The following is an 11,253-nucleotide window of genomic DNA, read 5'->3' as shown; positions in this document are numbered from 1 at the left end:
CATAAATCTGTACTATTCTCTTTTGGTCTCTCTACCAAGGACGATGATTGTGATTTACCGTCTATGTACTGGATTCCTAAACTCCACAAGAATCCATACAAACAACGTTTCATAGCTAGATCTGCAAAATGTACCACCAAACCTCTTTCAAAACTTTAAACTTCTATACTCACAAATGTCAAACAGGGTCTGCAGTCCTACCACAACACTTGTTACTCCCGTAGTGGTATTAATTCAATTTGGATCCTGAAAAATTCGAAAAATCTTTTGGAGACTATCAATTCAAGACTATAATCTGAATGTAATAGCATTAAAACCTATGATTTTTCAACACTGTATACTTCTATTCCCCATACTCAGTTAAAATTCCGACTTAAAAACATTATACATCGTTGTTTTTCAAAAAAGATTGTACATCTAGATACAAATATATAGTTCTTGGTAGAGATACCTCATACTTTTTAAAACATAATTCCAAATCATCTTTCAAATATACAGAGGAAGATGTTTACAAAATGCTGGAATTTAAAATCGATAACATATTTGTCCAGTGTGGTGTTTAAAAAAAAAACGGTTGGCGTTCCGATGGCTCCTTTACTTGCTGACCTATTTCTTCACTCTTATGAGGCTGACTTTATAGCTGATCTGATCTGTAAGAAAGAATATCGTTTGGCTAGGTCCTTTGATCTCAGTTTCCGCTATATAGATGACGTATTTTCTTTAAACAATCCTAATTTCGGGCAATTGATACATCGTATCTACCCCAAAGAACTTAGGATAAAAAAATACTACAGACACTGTGAAGTCAGCCTCATATCTTGACCTACACTTAGAAATCGGTGGTAAAGGAAAACTATTGACCAAACTTTACGACAAACGTGATGACTTTTCATTCAGAATTGTCAACTTTCCTTTCATCTGTGGCAACATCCCTTCAGCACCTGCGTATGGACTGTTCATATCAAAACTCATACGTTATGCCAGAGCTTGCCGAAACTACGCAGACTTTTTGTATCACGCTATAACTCTAACAAATAGGCCTCCAGGGTTAGGGTTAGGGTTAGGGTTATGTTGCTACAAGATTGAAGTCATCACTACAGAAGTTTTATGGTCGTCATCATGAACTCGTGGATCGTTATGGTGTATCCATCTGTACCATGAAAACTAAATTATTCAACGGGTCATAGTTTTCCTTTCCTCGTTTGTCTACCCCGGATTGACTTTTATGAGCAACTCGACGATTGTTTCTAGAAAAACAGAGGACGCTTACCCTACAAGTGCACCTGGTCCATGCTCCCAGTTTTTAGTGGAGTCCGAGTTGCTCATTTGCTTTTGTTCCTTTGTATGTATAATTTTAGTTACTTTATGTTCTTTGTTGTGTATGTCTGTTTTTCATGTATAGTCTTTGTCCCCGGATTACATTCTTAAGCTTTCGCTGGCCGGGTCATTCCCCCTCGTAGGATTAATCTAGGGCTGTAACTTAGTACACGATGTAAGGTGGTACGGGACAGTTCATTTAGATGTTAATATGTAGGATAGAGGATCAAATTAATGATGCATGTCACATGCATTCTGAGACGTTGTATAATATTGATTTGTTGTGACATGCATCATTAATTTGATCCTCTATCCTACATAATAACACCTAGATGAACTGTCCAGTACTACCATACATTGTATACTAAGTTACAGCCCTAGATTAATCCTACGATGAGGACTGACCCGGCCAGCGAAAGCTATATTTTATATAGCCTAGCTGGCCGAGTGGTCTAGGGCGCTGGACTCAGTGCAGGCGGTGTTGCCATAGATGTCCCAGCCGGACTCGAAGTCGTAAACCGCTGTGACATCAATGGCAACACCGCCTGCACAATCAAGGATTTATAAAAATATAGCTTTCGGTGGCCGGGTCATTTCTCCCCGTAGGATTAATCTAGGGCTGCAACTTAGTACTTGATGTATGGTAGTACAGGACAGCTCATCTAAGTGTTGTTGTGCAACAGCATGCCTCCGATTAAATTGAACAGACTATCAACTTATCTTATGCAAAGGGTTGTAAAAATTATTGTATTAAAAGGGAAGACTTTTGTAGGCATCAGTACCATATCAGAAAATTCAGATTTAGTTGTGGTATCTTTCGTAGCTATGAAAATTGAACGGTAGTAACAACGTAAATGGGACCATAAATGACCCACATGAGGCATCCAGACAAAAGTTGTTGAATGTTGACCATTTGGCATATATTGATGAGTTTATTAATAATGATAAGAAAATGTCAGCCCAGAAACTGACTAAGGAAATGACCGCTTTAACTTAAATGTCATTTTTTCCACTGTTTGATTTGTATTTAGATAATACAGAACGTTTGAATTCGAAACGTTATGACGAGGTGATTATTTTTTGACGATAGTAAAAATCCCGTTTCCTTGTGGCTATGTATATAAAGCTTATGAAGTATACATTACACAGTTGATTGGTTCCTCTTGAGCTTGTATGATCAGCCTGTGTTAAAACATACTGTTCGATCTTGACGTATTTGATATATCTCACATTTCGGTTTACTTTTGCCAATACATGTAATAGTTTAATAAAAGTATATTAGCGGAATTCAAAATTACAGCAATTTGACAAATTACACTAGAAACTGTAATATTTTTAATGTTATCCAATTATGGGTAACGATTCATTGGTGCATCACGACCCATTAATTGATCACAATCCCTGATTTTCTTATTTCATTCCTAATTCATTCATAATCAGTTAATGTATTTCCTAGGTAATAAAATTTGTTCTTTCTCATGTGACAAAGTTTTGCTTTCGATATTTTTACTTCCAAGCAAAAATCATTTACTATGAGATTTACTTGTCATAGAGGGTTAAGAAATTCACACAAATTTGGTAAAATCGGATGACCTCAAAAACATCAAAACATTGTATGGACTAATATAGTTATAAGATGTTCAGTTGGAACTGAAAGGGGTATTGGGGTAGTAGAAAGTGATAACTGAGAAGGCTATGCAATTAAAGAGCTGTAAGTTAAATATTGACAACTTTGTAGACCAATAAAACCCTAAACCAACAATAATACATCTTCTTTTACATGTCTAACTGATTAACTTCAGCAAATACAAATTTTAGAAAGTATATAAACTATTGTAGAGTAGTTTAACGGCGTCCTCTAATCATTATGAATTAATATCTTAAAGTTTCTTTTATTCGATTAAACAATATTTCCCTATACAAAATTTCATTGGCATTTCTTTTATCAGCGGATAACATACATCTTGACACTCACTTAATGGACAAATTAGTTGTTCTTTTACAGAATCTTCCCACGCTTTTCCTGGAGTTTTGAGCCAAGAAAGCTTTGAATCAGAATTCGCATCATCAACGACAACAAAATGTTTTCTTGCCGCTAAATACTTCATGTTTTCCATATCTTTTTTTGGAACATCACCTACATGACCACCGTCGATCGATATCAAGTTACATTTTATATCAGGCTTTGTGCGACTAAATTCTACAACAGTAGTTCTCGAGTCCCCACGAATAACACTAAGTTTGACACTAGGGAAGGTCCTTTTAATAAATCCAATGCCTATTTCACAATGTTTGTTATGACAAAGGTCGAAGGAAATGATATCAATAACTCCATTGAAAAGAATCGCCCACATTAAAGCAGAATGTCCTTCATGAAATCCAGTCTCACAGATTCGAGAAATTGACGCTTTATTGTCTTGTACAAGATAAAAGTACTTTCTTATTTGTGGAATTTTTATGAAGTGAGTTCCGTTTTGTTGAAATAAGTCTCCCTCATAGTGCCCCTTCCCATATGCTTTTGATAGATTTAACATCGATTTTCCCCATTTCTTCAGCCAATCATCGAATGAATCGAAAGCATTTCTGTCTAAAGAAGGCCTTTGCTCTGTAAAATTTACATCAAACGACTTATTTAAAACTTCTTGATTTAGATACCTGGCTTTGAAATAGTAACCAAGTATGGATAGCATGGTAAAAATAGCCACTGAAGTCCGTCCCTTCCTGAAATGCATTATTTCAAAGCAATAAGATTTATGTCTTAATACATGCATTTATGTATGTCAGTATTTATGAAATTCATTAAAATGAATATAGAAATCTGTCGCGGCATCATTTTGTTTTAAATCACAATGGTGTCACTATAAAGATTAAACGCGATTCAAATGAGACAATCGATGCAACACGACGTTGTAATACGTATGTTTTATTACAGAATTAATCTCCATCAGCGTTCCATATTCCTCATGTTGCTTATCTTTTACACTTTGCGTTTTTTACGCGTAATTGAATTTCATGAAGCTATCAAAGAATGAATAGGTTTATCTTTTGTAAAAAATGCATGTGTGGCTTTTAGAAGTAGAGTACGTAATTTACCGTTAATTTGGATTTGAGTTCATTCGTCTAGTCAGGAAACTGTATGAACTCTGACGTCCAGATTTCATGTACTTCAAAATTGCAAATACATCGAGTGCAATACATACTGAACATGGCATGTTGACTCCAATTTAGATTGTTTTGTCACTAAAACAGTACTCATTTATTAAGTACTGTTTTGTTGCATAAGACTGAACTATTCCTTAAATACGACCGTTAAGTTTGACAATTCAAGGCATATTATTGTAAAGTCATGGATAGAGGCAGTGCAAAGCGAAAAACGGTTAAGATATGATAGCCATTGATCGTTATTGAATACGCTACGACTATGTTGATTTGTGCATATCTGAAATCATGGTAGTTAGGGTTAGGGTTAGGTTAGGGTTAGGGTTAGGGTTAGCACAAAGTTGCCATTTCACCGCAGAAATGTCACCAAAATTTTGTGATATTTTTTCATAGATGTAGAGGCTACATTTTTGCGGTAAAATGGCTACCATGGCTACCGTTTTTTCACCGCTGGGTACATTTTGGCTACAGGTGGCTACATTTTGGCTACTTTTCTGCGGTGTGTTGGCTACTGCTAATTACCGTTGGCTACTTCGAAGGTGGTAATGGCTACTTGGTCCTACCGCTGGCTACTTCGAAATTGGTAATTGGCTACGTAAGCGGTGGTTTGGTAACACTCAGCGGTGATGTTTTTACAAATTTTAAGGGTCCTAAATTTGCATGTTTTCTAGACGTTTCTGAATAAAATGGACAAAATAAACACCCTCCTAAAGACTGAAAATTATTTGGCGGTAAATGGCTACTCTTCATTTTTCGAACACTTTTGGAGTCAGGTACTGTTGGTTTTCTACCTTCCAATTGTTTTGGGTTAAATGCTGCTGACGAGAGGTTACTGTATGTATGTATGTATGTATGTATGTATGTATGTATGTATGTATGTATGTATGTATGTATGTATGTATGTATGTATGTATGTAGGTAATTATGTTTGTATGTATGAATGCATGTATGTGCGTTTATATGAATGTAAGTTTTTTGCATGTATCTCTGTATGTATGCATGTATGTATGTATGTATGTTTGTATGTTTGTATGTATGTATGTATATATGTGTGTTGATATGTCTATGTTTTTGTATGTATGTATGTATGAATGTATGTATGTATGTATGTATCTATGTATGTATGTATTTATGTATGTATGAATGTATATATGTGTGTATACACATCTGTATGCTTTTTGCATGTTTGTATGTATGTATGTATGTATATATGTATGCATGTATGTTTATGTATGTATGTATGTATGTATGAATGTATATATGTGTGTATATATGTCTATATTTGTGTGTATGTGTGTATGTATGTATGTTTGTATTTAAGTATGTATGTATGTATGAATGTATGTATACATGCATGTATGTATGTATGTATGTATGTGCGTATGTATGTCTGTATGTATATATGTATGTATATATGTATGTATATATGTGTGTATGCAAGTATGTATGAATGTATATATGTCTGAATGTTTTTGTGTGTATGTGTGTATGTATGTATGTATTTAAGTATGTATGTATGTATTTATGTATGTATATATGTATGTATGTGTGTATGCATGTATGTATGTATGTATATATAAATGTATATGTGTGTATAGATATCTTTATGCTTTTTGTATGTATGTATGTGTGTATATATGTATGTATTTATGTATGTATGTATGTATTTATGTATATATGAATGTATATATGTATGTTTTTGTATGTATGTACATGTATGTATGAATGAATGGATATGTGTGTATATGTCAGTATATTTTTTGTATGAATGTATTTCCGTATGTAAGTATGTATGTATGTATGTATGTATGTATATATATATATATATATATATATGTATGTATGTATTTGTGTATGCATGTATGTATGTATGAATGTATATATGTGTTTGTCTGTTTTTGTATGTATATATGTGTATGTAGATAAGTATGTATGTATGTATGTATGTATGAATGTTTTTATGTAAGTATGTATGAATATAGATATGGATGTATATATGTGTGTATGCATGTATGTATGTATGTATGTATGTATGTATGTATGTATGTATGTATGTATGTATGTATATATGCATGTATATGTATGTATGTATGTATGTATGTATGTATGTATGTATGTATTTGTGTATGCATGTATGTATGTATGAATTTGTGTATGTATGTCTGTTTTAGGATGTATGTATGTGCTTGTATGTGTGTAAGTATGTATGTATGTATGAATATATATGTATGTGTATATGTGTGTATGCAGCTATGTATGAATGTATAGTTGTGTGTTTATGTCAGTATGTTTTTGTGGGTAAGTATGTGTGTATGTATGTATGTATGTATGTATATTTAAAAATCTCGGACTTCTTTTCTCGTATTGTACTTGGTTGATGTCCTCTGTGTTGGATTTAGCTGCATTGTTCGAACAGTTTTGGATTAGGGTACTTCTGTAATAATACTTTTGTTTTTCTACCTTCTAATTGTTTAGGTTTAAATGCTGCTGATGAGAGGTTACTCCTCGAAATATGCATATACAGTATATCGAAACTTATATTTTTTTTAAAAATTTACAACAATTGCTAAACTAATATAGTGTGTTAGTGTGTTTTTGTGAATATATATGTCTTCTACAACCTTTTGCCTTAAAGTACATAAAGTCGGCGTTAAACATCAATAATCAATCAATCTACAACCTTTTTATTTCATAAGAAGAAACATAAAACATTCAATTAGATTTATTTTTATTGCTATCTGCAAACTATTTTTCAAAACAGACTACCTGTCAATAAGTATTTAAAATACAAAAACAAACAACGAATATGGCAAAACGCAATGATCAACTAATTGTTGAAAAGAGTAAGCAGTCGCAAATAACGTTCAGATCATCAATTTCCAATTTTGTCAATCAGTAAGTATTCAAAAATACAAAAAAAAAAAAAAACAAAAAAACAACGAATATGGCAAAACGCAATGATCAACTAATTGTTGAAAAGACTAAGCAGTCACAATAACGTTCAGATCAATTTCCAATTTTGTCAATCAACACTGTCGTGGAGTTTATGTCTTTTTTTTCTTTTCCTGAGCTCACACCTCACGCGATCAACGATTTTTTTTCGATGAATCTTGCCGTAGCGTTTCTCTAGTTTTGCGAGCAGTGTTTTACTTCTTGGGTCGTTGTTAAGAGCTTCCATGACCTCTGATTGTGTGATACTATTGTCTGCTGCACTGAGAACTCCCCTACAAATATCCAGAATTAGAGCAGCCTCCTCGTCTGTAAAGCCTCTTCTACCGTGAGACATAAGTTTTTCTTCCTCATCTTCTGATACTATTTCTTGTAATATAACGGTGATAGGGGCCAATATTCCTCAGTATCATCATTCGAATCGCCATCTGGTACATCTGGTACATAGTAGTCGTCTCTTGTGTGGGTATCATCACCTGAACCAGCTTCAGTTTCATCCATTGGAGAGTCACTGAATTCACTTGGGTTTTTCTTTGATACATTGTTCTCATCCAGTTTGCAATGCCTATCTAGTTCGATTGGTCTTTTGTCAAAGTGTGTAGTTTCATCCGTCGTTTTTGGCCAATATACTGATTTACTTACATCACTCCTATAATCCATGACGCTGCAAATTAACTGTGCCATCGGTACAGCACTTTCTCGTCTATTGAATAGATTGTAATACTTGTCCTGGGTTGTTGGTGCATGTGTCATAAATTCTGATAGACGTTCTCTTGACTCTGGTTTTGCATTTCTCACAAAAGTAGCTGTCGATTTTCTTATTTTTGTGCATGTTATCTTCTTTTCTTCTGGGCCCATTTTCCAAATGCGCTGTATTGATTGGTTCACTTGAGAACTTGACATGGGAACCATTTTCCCATCGTCCTTTGGAAACGAGGTGAATAGAGATCTCTCCATATGCCGTGGGAATTGTCTAACAGTCTTTGAAATCATGATGAAGTTCTTAAGTATATTATAAACATCCGGGTTTAAAACTATGATTGCTGGACCAGTTGAAGCCGCAGTCTTATGGTCAGCTACCTGAAATAATTTTAAGGCTAGGTAAGTATAATTACTTATGTGATCAGCTACCTTTGTAAAACATACAAAGTAAGTTTAATAATAATCAATTGTCTAATCCTTAAACTTGCTATTGCTATTCATTCTGACAAGAAAGAATATTTGATAATTCACATCAAAATACGAGTCGTTTTTGCAAAAGCAAGTTTAAGGATTATACAATCGATTATTATTGATAAGGGATTGACATATTTTACTTGATCGATGACCTCTGTACTGGATTTGGCTTCATATTTCGAACATTTTTTTGGATTCGGATACTTCTCTTATAATACTTTTGGTTTTCTACCTGCCAATGGTTTTGGTTTAAATGCTGCTGACGAGAGGTTACTCCTGGAAATATGCATATATAGCATATCAAAATTTATGATATGTTTACAACAATGGTAAAACTAGTATTTTAATGATTTAACCGTTAAATTATATGTCATACTAGCATATTCCTGTGTAGTCTATCTTTGTCTAAACATTCTTAATTGAAAATCTTAATCTTACACAATGATTTACTGCAATTGAAAACCATCCGTCATCAGATCTGTGTGCCTCTTCAAAAGCTCTCTCTGTAATAGATCTGATTGCTGCTGGGCGTTGTGCATTCATCAGAATAAGTCTAAGTAGACCGTAATCTCTCACGTCGTAGAAATCCGCAGGAACTATATTGTTTGTGGGTGGCTTCATCGCCTTTTCTAACAATCTTCTAGCTGCATTACAGTTGAAAAAAGTTGCTATGTCCCTGGGCATGATCAAAGTTCCTATAAAAAAACAAATGTAAAACAGAAAAATGTGGGAAAAATGCGGTAATTTAATACACATCACCGGTAAATGGATACTAAAGCGCGGTAAATTGTAACTTAGTATCCATTTACCGTCATATGTATGAACTTACCACAAAAGGTGATATCTTACACATGAGCGGTGATAAGTTACTTAAAAGCGGTGAATGACAACTAAATAGCCGTTTACCGTTTTAATGTGTCAAATCACCGCTTGCGGTAATTTGTTACATTTAAGCGGTAATCAAGTACTAAAAGACGGTACAAGATAACTTAGTATCCATTCACCGTTTCATCTGTCACATAATCTTTTCGGTAATTGACTACAAATAAACGGTAATTCAATACTAAAAGGCGGTGAATGGCGACTAAGTATCTACTTACCGCCGTTATATATTGGTCTCTATGTGGTGTTCTGCTTTTCTTGTAGTATTTTGTTAGGATAACGATGAAGTGGGTTATCAAGTTTGAAACTATCAAGTAACATTATGAATGTGACGTTTCAGGTAAGTTGTACCCTAGCGTAAGCGTATAGTATTGTGTATGCATTTCTGTTCATTTCTGTTAATTGTTTAAATGAGCCTTTTCTTTTATAAATTATCATCTATCAACACCTTTTTTTTTTAAAATTCTGCACAAGTTGATATAAATAATTAATTTTGAACTTACGTAACTCCTGTGCAGCAACTTCTGATCTTCTTTTATTAGACTGTTTTCCCATTGAACGTCTAAGAGTCTTTACGTATTCAAGTAATCTTCTTGCTCTTTCAAATTCTTCAAATTTCAGTCTGTTTGTATCCATTAAGAACTCTACCAGTCTTATGAAAGACCCCAAGTAAGAAACTACCGTGTTTGGCGCATCCTTTCTGTCAAACGAATCCGATACCCATTCATTTAGCGCCCTTCTGTCTAGTAGTCCCTCAACCTTGAGGTTATCAGTCATGTACTTCCAAATCTTAAATGATTGATAAGAATGTTGCTTTGCAGTCTTTTCCGTTGAGAGGTAAGGCACTCCTTTCAACCAGTATTGGAATGTTAGTTGCAATGAATCTTCTTTTGTTGACACTTGTACATTATCATGAATATCATCGTCCGCTAAAGCTTCTGCCTCCCGGGTAGACGATTGTACAGTTTCATCAGTGTCATTGTTTGTACTTATATGTTCAGCTTCATATATTATGTAATCATTCTCATCGTCATGTACATCTTCTGTGTCTGTTTCATCTAAGTCAGAATTTTCTTCTTCTAGCGCAGTGTGCTTCCCACCGGCATCAAAATCAATCACATCCTTTAGAATGCATATAATGTCTTTTGCTATGCTCTGAAAATATTTAAGTCAATGATCTGTTCATCCTTAATTAGACATTGAAGGAATTGACTGTACGACTCAAGGAAATACTTTCTCCATCTTGATGGTTTATTATCATCGAACGTCTTCTCAACCCATGCGAATAGATTCTCTTGTTTCAAAAGTCCCTCTATTGTCTTATCAATATCCATTGCTTTCCAAATATGAAAAGCTTCTGCCCCTTTTTGCGTTGCCTGTCGTTGTGACATATTTTGTTTGAGGTGTTTGACAAATTTTCGAATTGTTGCGTTGTTGTAAAAAATCTGACCTGGCATCGGATGATGTCTGACTTCTTGTTTCTCTTCAATTCTTTGTGTTGGGGCGCACTGGGCAATGTCAGATTCTTCTTCGTCTGATATTACAAAAACATCCACCTTCTCTTTAATTTTGTTCAGTTTTGTCTGATATGAACGTTCTTCATCCTCTGAACTGTAACTTTCATCTTTCATCTCTTGTTTAGTTACTTTTAGTTTACCGGTAGTAGTCTTGATATCTGCATACATGACAGGTACGGCTTTTGCCATTAAGGTTTTAACTGCTTTTCTACTAGTAATGGAGTGTGTTCGTTCCAAATGTTCTCTTAGTTTG

The 11,253-nt window shown here is 34.3% G+C and overlaps 1 pseudogene across 1 annotated transcript; it reads right to left on the bottom strand.

The window, feature by feature from the left end:
* Positions 1-6,986: 6,986 nt before the first annotated feature.
* On the bottom strand, positions 6,987-10,675 carry LOC148608704 (uncharacterized; annotated as a pseudogene). The gene is made up of 3 exons (XR_015914439.1): positions 9,987-10,675; positions 9,052-9,296; positions 6,987-8,505 (listed from the first exon to the last, which is right to left on the bottom strand). The product of XR_015914439.1 is annotated as an uncharacterized LOC148608704 (transcript).
* Between the last annotated feature and the right edge of the window lie 578 nt (positions 10,676-11,253).

The sequence above is a fragment of the Perna viridis genome, chromosome 8 (genome assembly GCF_037379345.1).
Source record: "Perna viridis isolate PV_CMFRI_1.1 ecotype Kerala chromosome 8, ASM3737934v1, whole genome shotgun sequence".
NCBI classification, from domain to species: Eukaryota; Metazoa; Mollusca; class Bivalvia; order Mytilida; family Mytilidae; genus Perna; species Perna viridis.
The sequence above is the reverse complement of the archived record's forward strand: the minus strand, read 5'-3'. Positions and strand labels throughout refer to the sequence as shown.